This window comes from Desmodus rotundus, chromosome 4, assembly GCF_022682495.2.
Source record: "Desmodus rotundus isolate HL8 chromosome 4, HLdesRot8A.1, whole genome shotgun sequence".
Classification (NCBI taxonomy): Eukaryota; Metazoa; Chordata; class Mammalia; order Chiroptera; family Phyllostomidae; genus Desmodus; species Desmodus rotundus.
The window spans coordinates 93,239,791-93,263,524 of NC_071390.1; the positions used below are offsets into that span (position 1 = coordinate 93,239,791).

At 38.8% G+C, this 23,734-nt stretch overlaps 1 pseudogene; it reads right to left on the minus strand.

Annotated features, from left to right (window-relative positions):
* Window positions 1-3,373: 3,373 nt before the first annotated feature.
* LOC112317699 (all-trans-retinol dehydrogenase [NAD(+)] ADH4-like) lies at window positions 3,374-15,140 on the minus strand (annotated as a pseudogene).
* Between the last annotated feature and the right edge of the window lie 8,594 nt (window positions 15,141-23,734).

Genomic DNA, 23,734 nt, shown 5'->3' on the forward strand with positions numbered 1-23,734 from the left:
GAGGGGTTGAGGAGGAAAAACAAAACAGATGTAGGGGATAGCATGAGAAACACGAACCATCTTTGGGGTGGGTCCCATTCACCACATGCCAACAAAGGAAGCGTTTATAAATGGATTAGCTGGATTCCATTTCTAATGAAGGATCTGAAATGAGCAGGAATATAAATTTGTACTTTGAGATATTACTACTTGTTAAAGGTGAATGGCACCAGATGTTAGGCCTTGGATTTTGGCTAAGAAAGAATTCAGAGCCAATACTCAAATACAAGCAAAAGTTTATTTAGAAAGCCACAGAGATAGGAGTGAGCCATGGAGAAGGGAGCCAGCTGGGCTGTGTGGGCTCAGGAAACAAGTTACAGAGGCAAAAGAAGGGCCCTTGGAGCTTAGGAGAGAGAAAGCAAAGGTACATGCCTTGAGGGAAGACAGGAAGAAGAAAGGCATGGGTGAGAGAGAGAGAGAGAGAGAGAAAGAGATAGGGAGAGAGTGTGAGAGAGAGTAGAGTGTGAGTGTGAGAGAGAGAGAGAGTGTGAGAGAGAGAGAGAGTGTGTGAGAGAGAGAGTGAGAGTGTGAGAGCTGAGAGTGCGAGAATGCAAGAGGGGGGTGGTGAGAGAGGGAGAGGGGGGAAGAGAGAGAGAGAAAATGAGAGCACTGGGAAAAGAAGATGGGAGAAAGTCACAGGCATGCTCTGGACATAGACCCACACTGGGTCCTTCCTCTGAAGGGTTTTTATTTGTAGTCCTCAGGGGAGGATCCCAATAGAATAATCATCGGCTTTCCAGGTGTGTACCCAGGAAACAAGTTACAGAGGCAAAAGAAGGGCCCTTGGAGCTTAGGAGAGAGAAAGCAAAGGTACATGCCTTGAGGGAAGACAGGAAGAAGAAAGGCATGGGTGAGAGAGAGAGAGAGAGAGAAAGAGATAGGGAGAGAGTGTGAGAGAGAGTAGAGTGTGAGTGTGAGAGAGAGAGAGAGTGTGAGAGAGAGAGAGAGTGTGTGAGAGAGAGAGTGAGAGTGTGAGAGCTGAGAGTGCGAGAATGCAAGAGGGGGGGTGGTGAGAGAGGGAGAGGGGGGAAGAGAGAGAGAGAAAATGAGAGCACTGGGAAAAGAAGATGGGAGAAAGTCACAGGCATGCTCTGGACATAGACCCACACTGGGTCCTTCCTCTGAAGGGTTTTTATTTGTAGTCCTCAGGGGAGGATCCCAATAGAATAATCATCGGCTTTCCAGGTGTGTACCCAGGAAACAAGTTACAGAGGCAAAAGAAGGGCCCTTGGAGCTTAGGAGAGAGAAAGCAAAGGTACATGCCTTGAGGGAAGACAGGAAGAAGAAAGGCATGGGTGAGAGAGAGAGAGAGAGAGAAAGAGATAGGGAGAGAGTGTGAGAGAGAGTAGAGTGTGAGTGTGAGAGAGAGAGAGAGTGTGAGAGAGAGAGAGAGTGTGTGAGAGAGAGAGTGAGAGTGTGAGAGCTGAGAGTGCGAGAATGCAAGAGGGGGGGTGGTGAGAGAGGGAGAGGGGGGAAGAGAGAGAGAGAAAATGAGAGCACTGGGAAAAGAAGATGGGAGAAAGTCACAGGCATGCTCTGGACATAGACCCACACTGGGTCCTTCCTCTGAAGGGTTTTTATTTGTAGTCCTCAGGGGAGGATCCCAATAGAATAATCATCGGCTTTCCAGGTGTGTACCCTCAGGGTCTTGGTCTGCACTGATTGGTTGTTGTCTGGGCAGGGGGTCATTAGTCATTGCAGCTGGTCCTGATGTCAACCACGGCATTGCCCTGCCTGGCTTTGCCCCACCTGGTCATGCTGCTTTTCTGGCCATGGAGTTGAGACAAAACAGGCCTAGATATTGTCTCTAGTTTGATCAAAACTCTGTCTGTGCTCAACAGACCTGAGGCTTTCTTCCTAAGATTATTTGATATGCACCAGAATCTCATTGTCCTGAGTGCCTAATGCTTAAGAAAGTGGTTGTGCAAGGGCTTGTTGGGCCTATTCTCCCGACCCCTTATTCCTCCTCTGAGGGGCTCTGCCACATGCCCAGACATGTGCTAGGGGAGGAGAGGTCAGGGGAGGGCCTAAGTCATGTGACTGCTGATGTGAAATGTCAGGCAGGGGGTTTAACCAAATAACAAGTGATATGCTAGGGGAGGAAAAGTTACCCTGGGGGTGAGATCCCAGCCTGGTTTTGTCCCTTGCTAGGCACCTGGGGCTTTCCACTCGGGTGACCTCTGTACCTGGCCTACCCTCCCCCCTCTGCTCATGTCTGTCTAGCTGCCTACCATATCACTACCCTTCTCAGCCAAAGCTTCAGAGAAATTTATCTTCTCTCAGGGGTCAGTATGCAATAAACATTTTTTAAAAAACTGGCAGGTTTCAGAAATTATGCTAAGCTAAGGACTAGTCTTTGTTAATCTTATCCAAGTTATTTGTCTTATCCTTAAACTGTTCAGGTAACGTCTATGAGTGTAATAGTTTGAAACCTCTCACATTGTTTTTCATATAAATCTTACTGTCTGTTAAACCTTGTAGCTATAAATATTTTGCTTACATTACTTTGTTGTAAGTACACTTCTTTTTCTCACTTTTGGTCAACTCTAGAAAATAGATTACTTAGTGCAATTTACAGGCCATTATACTCTGTAAAGCTCTAAACATTATATGTTATAATAATTAATAAAGGGGAAAAGGGAAGTTATTTAATAAAGATGGAAATTTGAGAGTATAGATGTGTTTTTTATTTTTACAATTCTTCAGTTTCATATTATTTATTTATATAACTTCTGATATCCTACTATTTGTGATTATAGTTCACAGAGGCAAAGTGGGGTTAAGTGAAAAGAAATTAACAGATGTTAAAAAGGAAATTATTTAGCAACTTATTAAAGAAGAGTAGCTAGTAGCTTATTGGAACTCAGAAATTATATAACATTATATATGTGATATACATATCACATATATATGAGATGTTTTTCTAGGAAAATTTTTATTATGGAAAATTTTAAACATATACAAAAGTAGAACAGTATACTGAAGCCCCATATATTTACCACCCAACCCCCAAAACTGTGAGCATATAACCAATCTAGTTTTTTTTTATTACCCCTTCACGTCTCACTCCCACTTCTCCAGAACTACTTTTAAACAATTCCCAAACATCCTCATTCTTTTCATAAGCACATCAGTTATCATAATGATTTAACACAGGAAACATTAATATATTTTACTATAAATGCAGGAATCTTCGTAGCTACTTGATGTTGAGATGTTAGCTGTAAATATTTGTTTAAGGCCATGGCGACCCTTGGTTCATCATATCAGATTGTAAATTAACCAGACAGGCTCATAGTCAGTCAGGGAGTCTTCCAAACTGTTCCCGGCTTCTTCAGAAGGTCAGGATTGTTCGAATGCTGTTAATAATTATACATTAAAAATCAGTATAACTTTTATGATAAATTTAACCAAAACTCACAATTTTTGTTTTTTCATTTCAGGATTTGATTTGGTCTTTCTTTATAGACACAATTTGGTAAGCTTAATTTCTTTTATCTTGTCATCCCCTTCCATTTTTTGACATTAATAATACTTTCTATATGATGTCAATAAGCCAGGGGAAAATTGGGGACCCTGACTTGCCCCCAGTCGAGGACTCTGTTGCCTAGAGGCGCCGTGGAGAAGTAGAGCACAGTGTGGCAGTGAGGCATTCGCCTTGGGACAGACGCCGTTCTAGGCTCTCCTGTAGCTGAGGGCAAAATGGGCATAAAAGAGGAGGCGGTTGGTGAGCTGGAACACTGCTTTCTGAGAACCCAAATGTTCCTGCTCCTGAATAAGTCCTACAGGTCGTAGCGAAATGGGGGATAAGCCTCAGAAACAGAGAATTCCTTATCTCAGTTCTGATGGAGCTGTGGGTTGCTGTGCATAAGTGTTTTGTTCACTCAGGGACTAGAAGCTGGACCTGTCTGTGGAGGGAGAACCTCTGTGTCCCTTCCTCACCATGAGTCAGGGACACGGCACCTTCACTGGTCAGTTGGTTGTTGCGGCCCATCTCCTCTCCTCTGCTTCCTGGCTTCTATGCAGTTTGTATGGCAGAAGGGCCTGTCCTCACGTGTGTTTCCTGACTCCTATGGTAAGCACACCTGGGAAGGCCCATCCTCGGCCTTCTCTGCTGCTGCCTTTCCATCTGTGTGGGCAGTCAGGTGGTCTTCAGGGAGAGTAGGAGGCCTCATTCAGGTGTTCCCCCTAGGCCTCCTTTTCTACCAGTGATTACCGGGCCTATTTTAAGAGTATGGGAGACTTGACCCGTTATTAATAAAGCAATGCAACATTTCCCATTCGGCTGCCGCTTAGCATCCTTGTTGGGTACATTCTATGACTGAGAACTCTAGGGGAAATGAGGAGTGGTGGAGGAGCTATGAGCTCCAGGATCCAAGGCCCCAAACCCAACTCAACTCCTGGTTTGAGGAATATAGGGATTTTGAGATTGTGCAAGCTATTGTTGAGCTTATGCATTAAGTTACTTAGCATAGCTTTAAATGTAATGTTTATTTCTTTTCTTTGTATTGAATTTCTTTTTGATATGTTGTAGCTAACATGTTTCAAATTAGGGAGCTCATGTCAGTAGGGACATTTCCTCAGATCCTTCCCTGTCAAATAGCCTGGCTCCTCACACCATGGACCTATATTCTTCTTTTGTGACGTTGCTTCTCTGCTTCAGACTCCTGCCATTTAACTTTAGGAACCCCCACCCCCATTTTGTAACGTCTTCTCTTCTCTTTGCTCTTTTGTCCTGCACCTCCCCTGTGCAACATTGTTCCTGGTGTTTTGCCCTTTGCTTCCATTGATCAAGGCTTGATCACTTTAACCAAAATCATTGATCCTAGTCTTACCCACTCCCCAGTTGCTATGGATCCCCCATCTGAGACATTTCTGTAAATCAGTTCTCAGAGCCCATGCCAAGGAAACACAATAGAGCTTAAATTTGTAGATCAGATGTATCTTATAAAAGACCCATGACAAAGCAGGAGAATGAGAGAGTCCCTGGGACATCTTGTAAGTATCTGATGTCTGCCACTCTCTGCTCACCTCTCAATGGTTTGCACCTGAGTCTGATCAAAGACGTGTGCGCTCTTTGTCAAATTGCAGAACATAATGACTTCAGGGCCAGGACTATACTGTACTAGAGGGACCTGATGTTATAGTACAGAAACCTCTCTTTCTAGGGAGTGGCCCCAACTAAGTTAATGATTGTTTGTGAAAGGAAAAAAGTATGTATCAGTTTATACCACCACTCTATGTTGAAACAGTGTATATTATGGCAGTTTATATTATGGAATCAGAACAGGTAGGAAGTAGGTTTTTCCCCCAAATGGCCATTATTTAATCTTTTTTATAAAAAAAATGTTTGTTGATTTTAGAGAGGAAGGGAGAGAGAGAGAGAGAAACATCGATCAATTGCCTCCCAAAGGTGCCTTGACTGGGGATCTAACCCACAATCTAGGTATGTGCCCTGACCAGGAATTGAACCCCCAACTTTTGGTGTATGGGATGATGCTCCAACCACCTAGGCCACACTAGCCCGGAGCACTATTTAATCTTTTAAGCACCTCTATATGTCTGATAAACTGATTAGTTTTTATCATCAAACAGAATCATTGTAAGGTTTTTCAAGCCACTTACCCATCTGTTTGGTAATTTACTTTTTTCCTTGGTACATTAGGTCAAATACTTCATTGACTGTCAAAAGGCAGGGTATGTGTCACCAATACGTCCAGGTCGAATTTCTTATTCTTGTAATAAGTAACCAGCTTTGGGATAGAATCTCTACCTTTCCAACCTGTAATTTGGCCAAAAGTCCAAATAAAGAAATGATGCTTGACATGAACAGGCAGTTAAATCAGTGTTTGTTGAATGAATAAAACTATTTGGTCAGATTTGGCTTGCTCCAAATAGATTAAACCCCATTCCATTTTAATTTTCTATACTTGATTTAAAAAAAGTATAGAAAAAAGTAGATAATACTTAAAAATTTTTCTTCATAGGAAAAATTCAAGATTATTTCTCATTTCTAAGTAAGAAATTATCTCTGGTTCAAGTTTGCACTTTATTCCTCTGTGTTGGTTCATTTTAATGCAAATTGAACTTCAATTTGCAAATTGTAGTTATCGTTCTATACAAACTCTATTTACTTTCAAGTATTTAACAGAATAGCTTTTACATGTATTCTACACACTCAATATTTAAACAAGTTGTTTTCCTTTCTTTTGAATAATCTTCACTGTAAGAATATGAGTAGTACTACTATGGAGAAAATTTAAAGGAAAAAAAAACTGACCACCAAATGATGTTCCATTGATAGTACGGCCCATTATTACCTCTATTGGAGAAATAGTCAGTCCTTTGTCACCGCCAGCCACTCCAATCAGAGTACACAATCGCCACCTACTGTTGTGCAGTCCAGGGCTGCTTTCTGGAAGGTCAAACAAAAAGATGAGGTGAGGAAGTAGAAAAGCAGAACATGTCTTCATTGTACGTCTTACTGCGTTTTAGGGAAAATTTGTACAACTCTGCATATGAAATAATGGGAGTCAAGCTAATGAGGTCATAGTGTGGTAGATTGAAGCTTGAAGCTTTGTTTAAGATAGAACATTCAATAAAATGTTGAGCTTCATCAAAAAGATATTAGAAAGAAACAGAACATATTATTTCATCCTGTTTAATACCATAGTTATGCTGAACCTAGAATGTGTATTATTGTATATCAAGAATAATACAAATACATGAAGTTAGGAGAGATCTACAGAAGATATAAACTAATCAACAACCTTTTGACTATTAACCATGGGTATATACTAAAATGTTTGCAATTTCAGGGGCATAGTATCAAAATCTTTAAAATCATGAAGAGGGTGATTATTCACTAGATGAGGAATATACTGTAAACTTAGTAGATCTCAATGTTGGATAAATGAAAAGAAATGACATTTAAAATAGAAGGTAAAATAGTTAAAATCATACTGGCTGCTGCTCATCAAACATTTTATCTGCTTCTCTACTTTTTTTTTTTTTTTTAAAGTTCTCTTTCTTGCAGTTGGTGGAGTTAAGTTACTAGTTCTGGCTGATGCATGTTGACACACAGAAGTGATGTGTGTCATTTCCTAGGTGAGACAGAAAAGACAGTGTGCAATCGGCCCGGTGTCCCTTCCGCTGCTGCAGCAACCAAGGCGACTTCAAGTTGAGATTGTGAAGCCATAATTTGAACTTCCTTGACTGGTGGCTCAGCACATAGAAAACAGTGGTTCAGGAGAGTTGTGTTGATCTTTGCATGAGAGAGAGAAAACATTTTGATCTTAGCCTACTGCAAGTTTGGGGTGAAGATAAAACTCCCAAAGATTAAAAATGTAAATAAGTGTAAGAAAGATATAAACTCGTGGATGGCCATTCCACTTAGAAGCCCTATGGTAAGTCGATAAACATTTAAAATGTTTGAGACTTTTGTGGGTTTGACCCCTGGATGGGACATGTATGGTAGGCAGCCGATCGATGTTTCTCTCTCACATCGATGTTTGTCTCTGTCTCTCTCTCTCTTCCTCTCTCTAAAATCAATAAACATGTTCTTGGGTGAGGATTAAAAAAATAATAAATTGTTTTCAGACTAATATTATAGAAGAAAAATGTAAGCTTTGTTCCACATCCCTTGCTTTAAGCCGTGGGCAACTTGATTCTGACCTGTTGAGGCATTTTTACTTTGACAGAGTTCCAGTAGGAAGTATGGTTCTTTTCCATCACTGAGCACTATATGAAAGAAGGAGTTTGAAGTACAGTAAGTTCTCTTCAACTTCTCTCTCTCTCTGTCTTTCTAGTGACAGGAGATATTGCATTGGCCAAAAAGCTCATTTGTTTTTTCCATAAGATGGCTGTAGTAGTGCTCAGTTGTCTTTAACTTCATTCAAAACAATTTTGTTAGATTGTATTGTAACAGCTGTCATATCAGTGTGCATTTAGAAAATTATCAAAATTGGTGAATTTTTGTGTAACCATTTTAATATTGAAGATGGAAGAAAATATGCAATATTTTTGGCATATGATGCTTTATTATTTCAAGAAAGGTTACATCTTTATGTAACTGAAATGCAAAAAAAAAAAAAGATTTGCACAGTGTATGGAGAAGGTGCTGTGACTGATCATATGTGTCAGAAGTGGTTTGTGAAGTTTTGTGCTGTAGATTTCTCCCTGGACAATGCTCCAAGGTTGGGTAGACAAGTTGAAGTTGATAGCAATCAAATCAAGACATTAATTGAGAACAATCAATGTTCTACCAAGTGGGAGTTAGCTGACACACTCAAAATATCCAAATGAATAAAGTTATTGGTGAAAATGAAAAATGTGTTTTTCATTTTATGGAAAAAACTAAATGGACTTTTTGGCCAACACAATACAATGACCCAGAACCTCAAGAATATGTTTTGACATTTTTACTTAATTATGTGTTTACTTATTGCTTTTGAGAATTCCTACCATTTTTAAATAGAAACTTCTACTTTTTGGAATTTTCATATGGCAGAGCCACTTTTGTTTTCATACATGTCATAGATTCATGGAGAGGGGAAAAGACTACTGGTCACCTTAAGGTAGCTGCTTACATTGATTTCTGTTTCTTGTTTTTCTTTTTCAATGTTTTTCTTGTTGCTTTTTCTACATTTCTGACCTTTGCTCTAAGCAAGGAATTAACCTCCATAATAATGACTTAAATGGGCATTATATGTAAATTAAAAGTTATATTGAGTAGCCTCTGATAATGTTGGAGGAGAATTATTTTGAATTCTCAAAATCTTATAAAATTGTCAATTATTGTAACTTTTTAATTGTTCTGTTGGGTTCTTTAGTCTGCTTTAGAGCATGACAGGTCACTGAAACCAAGTTCGTAGCCATTGCTGGAATTTCCTCTGCAACCCAGAAATTTAACTTTTCCTAGTTATTGAAACTTTCGATGGAAGGGTAGAGATCTAGTTCTCATCATTTTGGTGATTAGATAAATTACATCTTTTGAAATTTGGGTTCTCTAGCATAATTCTATTTCATAATTTAAAATGCACCTTTTTAAATAGCAAATCAGTTAATAATAGAAGCTGCCAAATTTTAGGTCAGTGGTTCTCAACTTGAGAAATTTGTTAAAAATATTGGCACCTGGGTCCCCAACTCATGAGAATACCTAAGACGTGGTCCAATCAGTACTACTAATAACCAACATCTCTCCAGGCATTATAAGGAAGGTATAGTCAGTGTTGAGAATGTCTGTACTAGGGAAATTAGATAAACAGGCTGAACTTCAATGTTTGTAAAAAATTTGAGCCGTGGAAAGGGGAGGAATGGATGTGGCACATTGCAAGCTGCAGGTGCCAAGGCCAATTAAAAAAGCAGGGCCGGAAGCTCTGAACCCAGGGGAGCAGTGCAGGACAAGGAACTCTTAATGCATGAATTTCAGTAACAGCTAGCATTTATTGAGTGCTTATTACTTTCCTGACCATCTTTTAAGCAGTTATATTAATGCAATGAAGCCATTCTGGGAAGAAGGACCCAGGAATGGCAGCCAGCAGCTCTCAGAGGCTATTTCTGGCCTCCACTCTCTTCTGGGGAGTGCACCAGTCAGGTAAGAACCAAGGGGAAGAACCTGCAAAGCCTGCTGTGGTTGAAGCATAGAATTTTGTTTTTACACCTTCCCTGAGGAAGGTTTTAGGAGCCAGGCTGAGTGAAGGTGTAAATAAAAGAAAAAACTACACACTTCACAGTTCTCATCAAAGAGATAAAAAGGAGCTATAGGCAGATAGTTTAGCTGATGAATTCTGTGGTCATTTCATTAAAAAAAAAAGTAAAGGAAACTCTACTTAGTGTTTTTGAGCAAATATGCACTAGGTGGTAAAAAGGCTGGGCACTCTAGCAAGCTCACCTTTCCATCTGTTGCCTGTGGGGATGGCTCTCCTGGCTTTCTGGAGTAGAGCAGAGAGCGCTGGTTTCGTGGGCTGCCACCAGCGTGGCCACTCAGGGCCTTCTCAGGGCCCTGCAAGTCAGAGCCCGTCCTCTGAGGAGAAAAAATCTGTGTGATACAAAATTGTAGTGTTTAGGGAGAAAAGATTTACTTTTTCTTTTTGTAGCAGGTGTGTATTTATTATATTGAAAGTTTCAAATATATAATTTGGTCCTAGTTTTGCAGCCTGTTTATTGAGGTAGGTTGCTGGCCTCCCTGCTCTACTCTTTGATGGGAGGGGCACCTCAGGCTGTTAGATGCCACCAGTCACCCTAACATTCTCTTATTCCTCCTTTAAACCTGCCTTTTCTTTTCTCATTTTTCTTGCTCAGTTCTCACAGGCACAATTCTTTAAACATTATCATTTTTAAATTTTCTCCTAGTTTTATGTGGAAGAATGAAGAGAAATATTAATAACATTAGTATTGAGTAGTAATCAGTAATACTTATTAACAGATTAAATATCAATTACAATACACTAAATACTATCTAATACATTATTAATAAGCACTGCTTATTACATAAACATAATTTATGCACCAATACTAATATTAAATATGAAATGAATAAATATATTAGCATACACAAATTGTCAATGTTTATTAATTTTAATAATATTATTAATTATATACTGCTATAAAAATATACATACCATGGCTTCAGATCCATCTGCACAGTCAAATGCAAAATCCACACGCCCATTGGTCATTTCAGTGATGACCTCCTGGGTGGGCTTTGGTAGGTCTCCAGGATTGAGGCAGTCAGTGGCTCCAAGGGCTTTGGACTTTGCAAACTTCCCACTGTTGATATCAACAGCAATGATTCTGGAAGCTCCTGATACTCTACAACCAATTACAGCAGAAAGACCGAAGCCTCCCAGGCCAAAGATGGCACCAGTAGGACCTGGGGTGACCTGCAGGCAGGAAAATCATGTTAACTTAAACTTAAAGCATCTAGTCCCACTGTTTTTTTTTTAAGGGTACAGAGTGAAGTGGAGGCAGGAACATATAAATAAAGGACTGCCTGTCATAAGACTAAACGATATAGCCACTTGGGGCAATTTGTTGATGTGAAAATAAATGAGTCACTGAGTAAATCTGGAGAATCATTTGATTGCCATTAGGATCATCAATTTATAAGGAACAAGCCCAAGTGGAAATCATTTCCTTGTTTTCTTTTCCCCTTTAGTGTTACCAGAACCAAATTCTAAAGCTCACACATTATAAAGGATTTATTGTTCACCCTTTTAAGTAGATCACAAGTAATTTGATGGTTCTATTTCTAATCAGCCTTATTTGGTTGTGTTAATGTTACAGTTTTGAATGAGCACTAATGTTTCTCTAAATGTGAATTAACTTAATCATCCCAGTGATCAATTTATTTAAATGGAATGAGATCCATTTTTATTTGCATGACATTGGAGGGTTTTTATTATCTGACCCCTATTACCTTCCACTTCCATCTTCATGAGATTCTCGGTTACCACAGCCACTGAACTGTCACATGTTCCTTTTCTCACGTCTTAGTCCATGCTGTCCTTCATCATGCTGCACTTTTCACCTTGTTTCCTTCAAGTAAAGTATTACCTATATTTTTAGCTTGACTTAAATAACACTTGTCCCATAAAACTTCCTTTATAAAAAAATTATCCTCACTTCAGGTATGTTTTTTTAAAAGTTGAGTTCAAAGAGAGAGGAAGGGAGTGGGGGTGGGGAGAGAGAGAGATGCCGAACCCACAACATAGGTACGTACCCTGATGGCTATTAAACCCATAGGCTTTGTGTGTATGGGATGACGCTCCATCCAACTGAGCAGCCCAGCTAGGGCCACAAAACTTTCCTTGATTCTTCAATCAAAAAGTAGTTCCAACTGGAATATGTTAGTCTGTAGAGTGAGATAGTGGCAAAAAATAAAAAATAAAAAAACCAACTGTGCAGAGAAATGCTTAATTACTGTTTCCTAATGAAGATGGGAAGCTGTTTAAATTAAAGCATAAATAAGAGCTACCATTGACATATGTATAATATTTCTCACTTAATCTCCCTATAGAGTGAGCTACCTCATTCTTTAAATTCTTCATATTTAATTAGTTTTCTGTTTATTTAGAGGAGGTTGTTACAAGTTGTCACTTGTGCCTTCATGGCAGCTTCAGTTTAATGTAAGTTTGTAGCTTTGCCTCATGGGACAGTTCTCATTGGTACATCTAAATAAAGCGACCCTATTCCCCAGATTTTATTAGACAATTCTGATTTCAAGTATTCTGTCTCATTGTTAGACTGTGATAGACTGTGTTTCTCAATTATGCTTTGGAGAAGATGGTCCCCTTATGTAAATGGAGGTCAATGATAGCATGCAAATCTGGGAATATATCAGGAATTATCCCTGAAATATTCTGACTTTTCCACTTAATTGGAATAAAAAATAAAATACCTGGTTTGAATTCGGTCACTCCTGGCCCAACGCTTTCCACAATTCCCACCCCCTTGTGGCCAAGGATCACAGGGAACAGAGCCTCCCTAAATTGAGGGTGGAGAGTATGGGCATCAGACCGGCACAAGCCAGTGGCGATTATCTACAAGGCAACCACATACTTGAGTTGTTTGTGCAGTTATATCATTGGCGTTGTTAGGTGGATAATTTTAAGATAATTTCAATGTTACCTTGGAACTGAACAACATTCTTAGAGCTCAATAAAATAATAATACTTTGAAAAAATAACAAATAAAAATTATTAGGATGTATTCTTTTTCTTATACCTTTGTTTTCTGACTGTTACTGTCATTGGAACATCATAAAAAGAGATAAAAATGGCAGTTACTGTCTCCAGAGGAGGAAAAAAAATCAAAGGTAATGGGGAAAATTTAAACAAAGTCTAATAGGCAGAGGGAGTGGAGAGAACATAGGTTTGTAGGCCCTGTTCAAATTTTGTTGAAATGACATGAAACGAAATAGAGGTAACAAAAATTTTGTAGTTAAAAGCGAGATAGCAAGTAAAGGGTTAGCTAAATTAATGACCGCTGTGTCTTTGTATTTTTTTTGTTCAAGATTCTGCTCATGAGGCCATCCCACTCATTCTCACGCATAAACGCTGACAGTGGTGGTTGGAGGAAAAACAGCCTGCCAGCCAGCTCTGGGAAAGTGGAGAAATCATTCCGACTTGCTGCCGGTGATCCGGTGATCCGTCTACTCCGTGTGGGCTCTTCCCCCTGCTAACCCAACCCTGCCCCTTCATCTGGGCACCCAAGACCCAGTGCTGCCTAGGCACTTCAGCTTTTCCTTTCCCTTGTTTTGAACCAAATTTTCTCTCTTCCCTTTGATAACACTTTCCAATAATTGGCAACTGGAAAACAAAAACAAAACATAACTAATTATAATGCAATGTGAGTTACTTACTTAATCTGATTCTTAAGGTTAATCATTAATATTAAGGTACATTAATTAAATTTTAAACCCATAATCAATAATGAATCATAAGTAATTAATAAATTACCCATCCTGGGGATAAGGCCTGGGTTTATATGAACCTAAAAATATAATCCCCCCCATACTGAGAACTCCAGGGCTTCCCAGTCACACCACAGAGGCTTGACCTGACAGAAGCCAAGTCTGCACTTAGTGCCTTGTCTGTCCTGACCAGGGAAAGTCCCTTCTCACCTGAATTGCAACTTCATGTGCCTTGAGGGGAGCTACCTAAACCTCTTCTATGCAATGTGGCTTGTCTGCTTCCCAGGCATAGCTGCTTTGCACTTAATAACCTGGGAGAGAGAGGGAGAGAGGGGGTATGGGGGAGAGAAGGAGGGAAAGTGGGAAGGAGGGAGACAGAAAGAATAGTAGGGAGAAAATTAAAAATCATATTGATACCATAATTTTATGAAAGGGAGTTATGGAGTTTGTGGCTAGATGTTATATATGATTATATTACTTTAAGGAAAAGGGATGTTTTTTGAAAATAAGTCATGATCTACATTATAGTCATTGCACTTTTAATTTTTGAAAAGAACAGGTGCATTGAAGGTTACCCTAATAGAATGTCTTGATCTTTTTTCTCTCTCAGTAGCAGAGAGGGTAGGTAGCCAACAAGTATTTGTTGACTAAATGATTTGTTATCAGCTCTGAATTACCTGAGTCTTTATTGCTAGAGCATAGATGTGTTTTTGCGTGTTTGCTCCACATAGTAGGGTCCTCCCTCAGAGCTCTAGTTATTGACATCCCAGGGAACTTGTTACAGCTACAACCCCCTCCTATACCCCCTAAATCAAAATCTGCATTTGAACAAGACCCAGGTGATTCATGTGCACATAAGTGTTTGAGAAGTGAGGCTTAAATAATTAGTATGTACCAGTAGTATAAATTAAATAAAATTTTGGCCTCTTTGCAAGAATTTGGGTAAAAATGTAAAAAAGAAATTAAGCAGTATTCTATAAATTAATTTTATAAACTAAGCAGGATTCTATCATTAAAATTTTATTTAGCCTCAACATTATATTTTTAGTTTTAAATATAAGTAACATGGAAAGAAACAAACCTATAATTCTCCATTCTAATGCTACTATTTTTGCTTTTGATAACATGAATACATATTTTTGATAGTTGTTATGCAATTTTGAATTATATTTTAAAATATTAGTCTTACCTACAAATGAAATATATATTAATTATGGGAATTTTCAAACTACAAATAAGAACAAAAGAAATAAAATCCCACCTGTAATTTTTGGAGGTAAATCCTTTGAGTATCTCCACATGGGATCGTACTGTATGTGATATTTTATGATCTACTTTTTTCTACTTATTAATATAATATGAATATTTTCCTATTCTTCTCTAACATTACTTTTAACAAATGCAAACTCTATTTTATGGTCATAGCATAGTTATGCAAATCTCCCTTTTTTTGGCCATCACAAATAATATTTAATTTAACATCCTTGTGGTAGCATTCTGGCAAATTCACAGTAATTTTCTTAAATTGCTAGCATGGGGGATGCTTTTGATCAACTTTAAATGGATGTCTTCTGCGAATAGCTTACATTAACTCTTCGGGAGGAAGCTTCTTTTAGTGAATGTGTACCAAAAAAGGAGAATTGAACAAAGAAACAGTAGATTTGCTTACTTTGCCCTTGGTGCCCATTTTTCTTTGGGAACTTGCCTTGGAGGCTTCTCTCTGATTTAAGAAGTTCTTCCACTTCTATCCAGGATGCTCTCCCTGTATCCTGGATTGGACTGCCATTGAATAAATACCATCCCTGCCCTATTCACCAATCAGTTTTCTTTTTTGTTGTTGTGATCCACATCTCTTGCCATATTTCACCATGCCACTTGTGCTATCGTATTTTATCTGCAAACACTGTTTGATCCCAGCCATTATTTGCATAACATTTTTGTTTACTTTTTTCCTGCTCTTATTGCAAAATGTAAGCATGGGGAAATGGAGTCAGTCAGGCTCCCTCACCCGGCTGATAAGCAGTATTCTCACAACCTTGAGTGGGCCCACATGCACAGAATCACGCTTTGTTATATAATATATCGGCACCTTGCCGTCTGCGTGTGCATTTAGTATTTCGGGGAGCTGGGACACACGGTGCGACACGTGACTTGCGGTGTGCATGGATCTCCCCCCACCCCGCCTGCGCATAAAGGCATGTCAGAAATCCCAATGGCTCCACGATGTTCTTCCATCTGCCCAAGTCCCATGTGAACCTGTCCGGCCTTGAATAGCTAGAAGACAGTAAGATAATAGATAAAAGTTTATTAAACATACACAGATGGGCCCTGACTTGTATGGCTCACTGGACTGAGCGTCATCCCCTAAAGCGTAAGGTTACAGGTTTGGTTGCCAGTCAGGGCACCGGCCAGGTCCCCAGTTTGGAGCATGGGAGAGGCAGTTGACTGATGTTTCTCTCCCTCTTTTCCTCCCTCTGTTTCCCTTTCTCTAAAAATAAATAAATAAAATCTTCAAAAAAACATATACAGATGAGCCCTGGCTGGGTGGCTCAGTGGGTTAGAGCATCATCCCATACACCAAAGTGATGCAGTTCAATTCCCAGTCAGGGCACACACCTAGGTTGCCGGTTTGATCCCCTGTGGGGGCGGGGGGGGGGGGGGGGGGGGGGGGCAACTGCTCCATGTTTCCTTCTCACATTGATGCTTCTCTCTCTCTTTCCACCCCTCACCTTTCTTTCTCTCTCAAATCAGTACACACATCCTCGGGTAAGGATAAAAAAATAAATAAATGTATACAGATGAATTAACACACAATTATAAAGGACATTTCCACTGCTCCATAATCCTTCCTGTACCCATCCTTCTTCACAACCCCAATAATCATTTCCTTGCATTTCTTTATATTTATGCTCCTCTGTAAGTCTTGTTTAGTTTTACTTATTAAAAACTTTATATGAATAAAATCTTAGTGTGTATATTTTTTCCTTTTTAAGTATATTTTGATTATGATATTACACTTTTCCCAATTTTTCTCCCTTTATCCTCCCTTCATCCTGCATCCCTCCAACCCTCCAGCATTCACCCCTCCTTAGTTCATGTCCATGGGTTGTACATATAAGTTCTTTGAGTTCTCTGTTTCCTATACCATTTTTTACCTCTCCCCGTCTATTTAATGCCTACCAATTATGCTTCTTCTTCCCTGTACCTTTTCCCCCCATTCTTCCCCTCTGCCTCCCCACTGAAATCCCTCCATGTGATGTCCATTTCTCTGATTCTGTTCCTGTTCCAGTTGTTTGCTTAGTTTTTGTTTTTGTTGTTTTTCTTTCTTTTATTTTTTTAGGTTCATTTCTTGATAGTTGTGAGTTTGTTGTCATCTTACTGTTCATGCTTTTTATCTTCCTTTTCTGAGATAAGTCCCTTCAGCATTTCATATAATAATGACTCGGTGATGATGAACTCATCTTTTCTCTGAACTCCATGTTCGTGAGATTCACCCATTTTGCTCATTAGCTATTAAGGTGATGCCAACAGTTAAAATTATGAAATACTTTTGGTAAAAAGCCACTGCTCCAAACTTCTTATACCCCTTGAACTCTGTTGCAGCCTGGGCAGCCCTTTTCATCACTGCTGAGGAGCTATGCTCATGGCCCTCTGACGTAGGAGCTAATCGCCCATCTCCTAGTTGTTCTGGGTCTCTGGCTGTGCACAGTACAGAGTAGTCCCTGGACGCCAGTAGACAGGTACCTGGTGCCCTCGCCGGGCTGGGACCACAGGTGCTGTGCACCAGAGATCATCTGTACTCATACTTGCATGGCTGTCGGTGAGAAATGGAGTGTCCTGTAGAGGTTGGTAAATATTTTGATGAGGAGTGGAATTGTTGGATCTTCAACTTTGCTACACAAGGTCAAACTGTTTTATAATGTGGCTTCAAGTACCAGCAGTGATGTGTCAGAGTCTCCACTGGGCCACATCCTTGCTTATGCTTGGAATTGCCAGACTTTAAAGTGTTTGATAACCTTTGGGGGTGGAATGATAAGTAATTGTTTTTAATTTGCATTCTGTGATTATTAATGAGAATAAGCACCAGTGTTGTACCGGAGCCAGCTCATATGATTCTTGGTCTGCTTATTCCATGAGTATATACTAACTGCTGAGAGATGTTTCAAAGTCATTATTAAAAATTTGTTCATCTCTTAGCATTCTTTTCTTACTTTTTGCTTTACATACTTTGAGGTTTGATATTAGTGCATGCAAGTGTTCTTTTTGTATGTATTTTTAAAAGATTAGCAATATATAATATTCTGCCATCTTTCCCTGTCAGTATGTTTTCTTTATGTCATTTTTTTAGTGGTCCTATAGTATTCGACTCTCTCTTCCAGACTTTAACTAAATTTTATTGTTGAATAATTAAATTGTATTATACTCTTTGGAAGTAAAATTTATACTCTTTACTTCTACTGTCTCATTACCACATTTCACCTCTTAACTTACCTTGTTACCATCTCTTTTAATGAAAACTTTTCTTGAGAACTGGTTGGTGTGGCTCAGTGGATTGAGTGCCAGCCTGCTAACCAAAGGGTTGCCAGTTCGATTCCCAGCCAGGGTACATGCTTTGGTTGCAGGCCAGGTCCCCAGTTGGGGGTGTGCAAGAGGCAACCACACATTGATATTTCTCTCCTTCTCTTTTTCCTTTCCTTCTTCTCTGTGTAAAAAATAAATAAATAAAATCTTAACAAAGACAAAAAAACCCTTTTCTTGAAAGTTGTCAGTGGCCTCATTTTAAAAAAAAATGACCATTAAATTTCTCTGTAGCATTTAATTTTTCTAGCTTTTCTTCACATATTTTTATGAATTCATTCCCTTTAATTCAAACTTTAGACAGGAGTTTCTATCTCTCCTAGACCTCTCCACTTAGCAGCATTCATGTTCACAGAACAATCTCATCTTCTTTCACAGCTCCAGATTCCTTTCTTGGACTACTCTCTTCTGACACTAGCAATTCCATTTTTTCTTATTGTTCTGAAACCTGCCTCGACCTTGCTTTCTAGGCTGTTTACAAGCTCTGTGTATTCTACGTGCCTTTCATTTCTTTCTTTCCATTTTTATTAATACACAGCAGTAATTTTTAATACTTCTTGCTTGCACTACCATAGTAGCTCTCTTACTGATATTCCTACTTTCAGAGCTTCTCCTTCCAGTTCATGTTTCAAAATGGTTTTAGATTAGTATACTTAATAGTTTTTATCCTATCAGTATAAAACTATCAGGAACTCTAATTCCTACTGAATTAAGTACAAAACTCTCATTGTGGCATTTAAGTCAATTTACCTGCAACCCAACCTATATTTCAAGACTTTCCTTCCAAGTTTCCCCATTTATATTTTTGTGTCAACATAAGGTAGTCCCTTCCTCCCACCCAAGTACTAACCAGGCCCAACCCTGCTTAGCTTCTGAGACAGAGGAGATCGGGTGCGTTCAGGGTAGTATGGCCATGGACTAAGGCAGTCCTTTCTCAAATGCATTGTGGGCCTTCCTGCCTTCACACTTTTATTCCAACTGTTTGCTCGGATTGAAACACCTACTATTGCCATCTCTACCTCCTAAATACCAACATTCTTAAAGTCCATCTCCAGGTGACTTATCTTGCCTTTTCAGTCCTTCTCTTTAGTTAAGATCTTTTTCTTCTTTGAATTCCCATAGCACTCATTAGGTTTGTACCCCTTTTACTGCTCAGACATCAATGGAGCCACTAAAGCAAAACTTACTCTGTCTCTTGTTTGATTTTTTTGTGTCTTTTCGGACATCTCCCCAGTGGCCTCCTTAACTGCAAAGATTGCATTTTACTTTCATTTCAACCTCCAAATCCTGAAAAATACTTGGTGCTTATTAATGCTGATCAAATTGAATATTTACCTTAGAAATACCATAGCCACTAATACACTTTTCTGTATGCTTGGTATTGATCTTCTTCTGCTGATTGGTAGGCCCATTTATGAAACTCCAATTAGAATTCAGAGTTTGGACAATTTAGTTGGCTATTGAGAAATTAAAAGAATGAATGGTATTTTCTCTCTACTCTCTCTCTCTATATATGTATGAATATATTCTCTATACTTAAAGAAACAAAATTCATGACTAAAAGTCACAACAACCTTCCCCATAAATAGACATGGATAAATATTGGCACCTTCTACTTTTATAATTTTCATGTTCTATGTATGCATGTTTCATGTGTATATCAATCATTACATGCTTTGTTAGTTCATAGGTCATGTAAGGGTACTATTATCAATGTCATTGGTTCAACTTCTTTAAATTAATTAGATTTTATTTGTTTCAAGATTTTAGATCAAATTGTTATATTGCCAATGTTTGTCTTTGAGCATCACAAAGAAGATTGGGTGATATGATATTAATGGATCTCTGAAACTAACTATATTGCTGCTAATGGAGAAAAAGGATATTTCTACTTTGCTGGATTTCATCACACAGATAGAGAGCTGCCAGAAGCGCACTTTACTATGTGTTGCAAAAGCTATAGAATTACATGCATTATGAAACTGTTCGGTTGCAGGATCCCAGTTGAGCTGGCTTTGCCTAGAGATTTAGTTATGAATATATAGGGGTGCATCATGGAATCTAAAAGCAAAGGGGCAGTTGACCTCCAGAAGGAACTGGACCTAGGCACTAGACTTCCACCAGAATCCGTTTCTCTTCTCTGCTGCTTTCAGTGCTACTTCTTCATCCCCCTTGCTGCAGACTGGCTTTCTTTTGATCTTTGTTCATGTGTTTGAAATTGTTTCCCTAGGTTGACTATTTCCCCAGGTCACACATCACTGGGCCAGACTCTTAGGAAGGGACCAGGTCAATGTACTTTCTTTGGTCTAGTTTCCAAATCCCCAGGAGTTTTTGTGATACACCTGGCCCCATCAATACAGATGACTCCTAGAATCTTACAAAACTAAGAAACAGGCAGTTCCTAGTGAGGATATGAGCTAGATAGACAATCTCATAGACAGTCATTCTATTGAATTGACTTAGGCAAATTGCTTGAGAAATTTTCATTATATTTACTCTATGTGGACAGGATTTCTCTTCCTATCACAAAATCAATGGCATTTTCTTGTAGGAGGCAAGTCGAACTAGGAGCCAGGAGAACTTGGATCAAGTCCTGATCCAGTTATTCATTATATGATCTTGAGCAAGAATAGTTACACTGTGCCTAGATTTTGTCATTTTAAAATGAAAGACTTGAACTAGATGATAAAGACCATTTTTGAAATGAAAGGCTATTAAATGAAATATCCTTTCTGACTCTAAAGTGGTATAATTTAAGAAATTATGTTGGAAGAAGAGTTGTTTCATCTGGTGGAACCAACAAAGTGATATCTCAAATTCTAGGATTATTGCTATAAGATTCCTTACTTTCTGAATTTTGTTTTTTCAATCATTTGAAACTAGAAAGAACATTTGTGTATTATAATACAGTAAACATAACCAACTATGGATTTTTTATTTTAATTTTTCTACTTGGCATTTTTTTAAATTAAAACATTCATCTTATTTCTTTTATAATTTCATTTTGAAAAACTGAAATGTATAACACTAGGTGTCCCGAAGTAGGAATTTTTCTTTTTATCTTCTTTGTTTTGTCTTTGTTGTTTTCCATTAAAGAGTTAATTCCATTTGTGCCTTAGGTGTAGCTTACAAATTGGTTTCTTAGGACTGGATTTTTACCAGTCCCCACATAAGGCTTGGGGTTCAGAAACCAACCTTAAGAAATCAATTTAGAAGTGCCAGTATTTGAATGGTATCCAGCGGGCACCACCTATACAAAATCTAGGTTAATTAATAAGGGTCATTGTAGGCAGGAAGTTGCTCCCTTTGAGATTACCTAGTCTACTTTTTACAGGTTATTGCAGAGCCCTCTATGGTTTCATAAAACACTGTGATTACATGTAATAAATACTTTAGCTAAATTCTCTCAATCTTGAGGATGGAGCTTTTCCTGAAATTTTGCTTGAGGTCACAAAATTTCTAGCAATGCTAGAGTGATTTAAAAAAAATTTTTTACATTGAAAAATAATTTCAAATTACAGAAAAGTTGCAAAGGTATCAAGACCATGAAAGTCAGGGAAAGAATGAGGAGCTGTCACAGTTCAAAAGAGCCTGAAGAGACATGATAACTAAATGTGAGTTGTGATTCTGAATTGGGTTCTTTTGCTCTAAGGACATTATTGGGACAATTAATGAAACTTGAATAGGGCCTGAGGATTAGGTGATTGTAAAGTATAAATATTAATTTCCTGATTTTGATGTTTGTACTAATATCACATAGCCTTTGTATAAAATATACATTATAGTATTTGAGGGTTATGGGATATTATATTTTCAACTTATTCTAAAGCAGTTTAGGTAGATAAATTCCTCGCTTTTTATCTGCTATTTCTTGTGTTGGGAGGATTATTTCAAAATATTTTTAAAAATTTAAAGTATAAAGAAAATAGCCTACAGTCCATATTTCATTGTTGATCATTTCCAATAATGTCTTTTATGGCCTGTTTTCCCTGCAAGTGCTACAAGATCCGGTCCAGGATCATGTATTGCCTTTAGTTATCATATGTCATTTGTCTCTTTTCATTTTGAACAGTTTCTTAAGCTTTCTTTTTCTTTCATGACATTGACATTTTTGAAGAATCATGTGCCATTAATTCTTACCTTAATTTCTCTTTAAATTATGAATTTAAATCTAATAATCTTTTAGATTTTTCATGTTTTTTAGAACGAAGACTATTTTGAGGACTCTGAAAATACACAGGTCATTTTTGTGGGATGCCTTCACTTTCTAACAACCCTCAGTTGCAATGGACTCCTGTTAAAGAAAAAATATTCAGACACTTGTTAAAGTTGGTAAAGAAGAATTTATTGAAGAGGGCTATTGCAATGGCCCTGAATACTCTGAATACAACTCTGAATACAAATAACTCTGAATACAACAGGGACAAGTGGAGATTTATAGCCAAGGAGCAGGGTGGGAGTCTGTAGGAGAAAAATTGCCAAGAGAAAACAGCAAGACTAGGAGGATTCTTACTAGGTGGACTCAAGGACTCAACAGGATCCTGGCTGAAGGCAGGCTGGGGTGGGAAGACACCACCCCAGGGTTGGGGATGATGGATTTGATCAGATATCAAGGGTAGGGGATTTTTGCTAAACTGGCTCAGCAGGATTCTTGCTAAAAATGGTCTAAGCAGACCAAGGAGAGAGGTCAAGGTCAAGTCTGGAAGAAGGCTCAGAAGAGCCTGACTCAAGTTTGGTCAAAGAGAGAGTCTTTATCACACCTTGGAAAGGAATCATAACTTTTTACTTCAGATGCAGCTTCCTTAGATAGATTTATTTACACCCATTTAGGCAAGTGTATGCTTATGTCACAGGAATTAAAAGTGTTAGTTTAGAATCTGGCTGTAGTCTGTGACCGGGAAACTCCTTTCCTAGTTGGCCATGGAAATGGTATGGGAAGAGTGCCTTAGTAGTCATGGGTGGAAAAGGAGGGCCAAGCTCCTGGTCACTGCTTCGGTGGAAGAAGTGTAGACAAATAAGAATGATATTCGTGTGAGTAAGTAATAAAATAGGAGGAATCTTTGGTCTTTTGCTTGTGGGTGTGTACAACAGAAGAACTAGGACTTGGGGAAGAGTAGAGAGAAGCACGAGAATAGACTTGAATGAGATGCAAGTAAGAAGAGAGACATCTCTTGAGAAATTCCATGAGTGGAGATGGCCAGAGAACACGAGGGCAGCTGTCAAACATTAACTTCAATGTTGTCTGTTCGTGTTGCACCACACTACAGTCCTCCTCGTTTTCCTAAAGCATCAGCAAAGCCTGCTTCCACTAGGGCCTCGTGTTACTGGTGCTTTGGGAACTGACTACAGGAGGAGGGGAAGGACTGCATGTGGTGAAGTGGCACGGATGACAGTACCTCCAGGAGGACAGCTGGCCAGTGAGGTGATTTAAAAAAAAAGCAGCAGGAACAGCAATTCAGGCCACGTGAATCCAAAACCTTCAGATGGTCAAAGTCTGGAGGAGTATGTACTCCAGTAATTGTCTTGGGGACCCTAGCCATTTTGGGGGAAGGGGGAAGTGGATGAAAGAAGAGGACACACATACATAGCAAATATCTGCATTGCACTGATAAAACTAGTTTTTTTCCTACCAAAGAAGTCTTTTGGCTTTGTTTTTAATTAAATCATGTCATTTTAAGCAATGTAAATGGAGCTTTCTTTCTC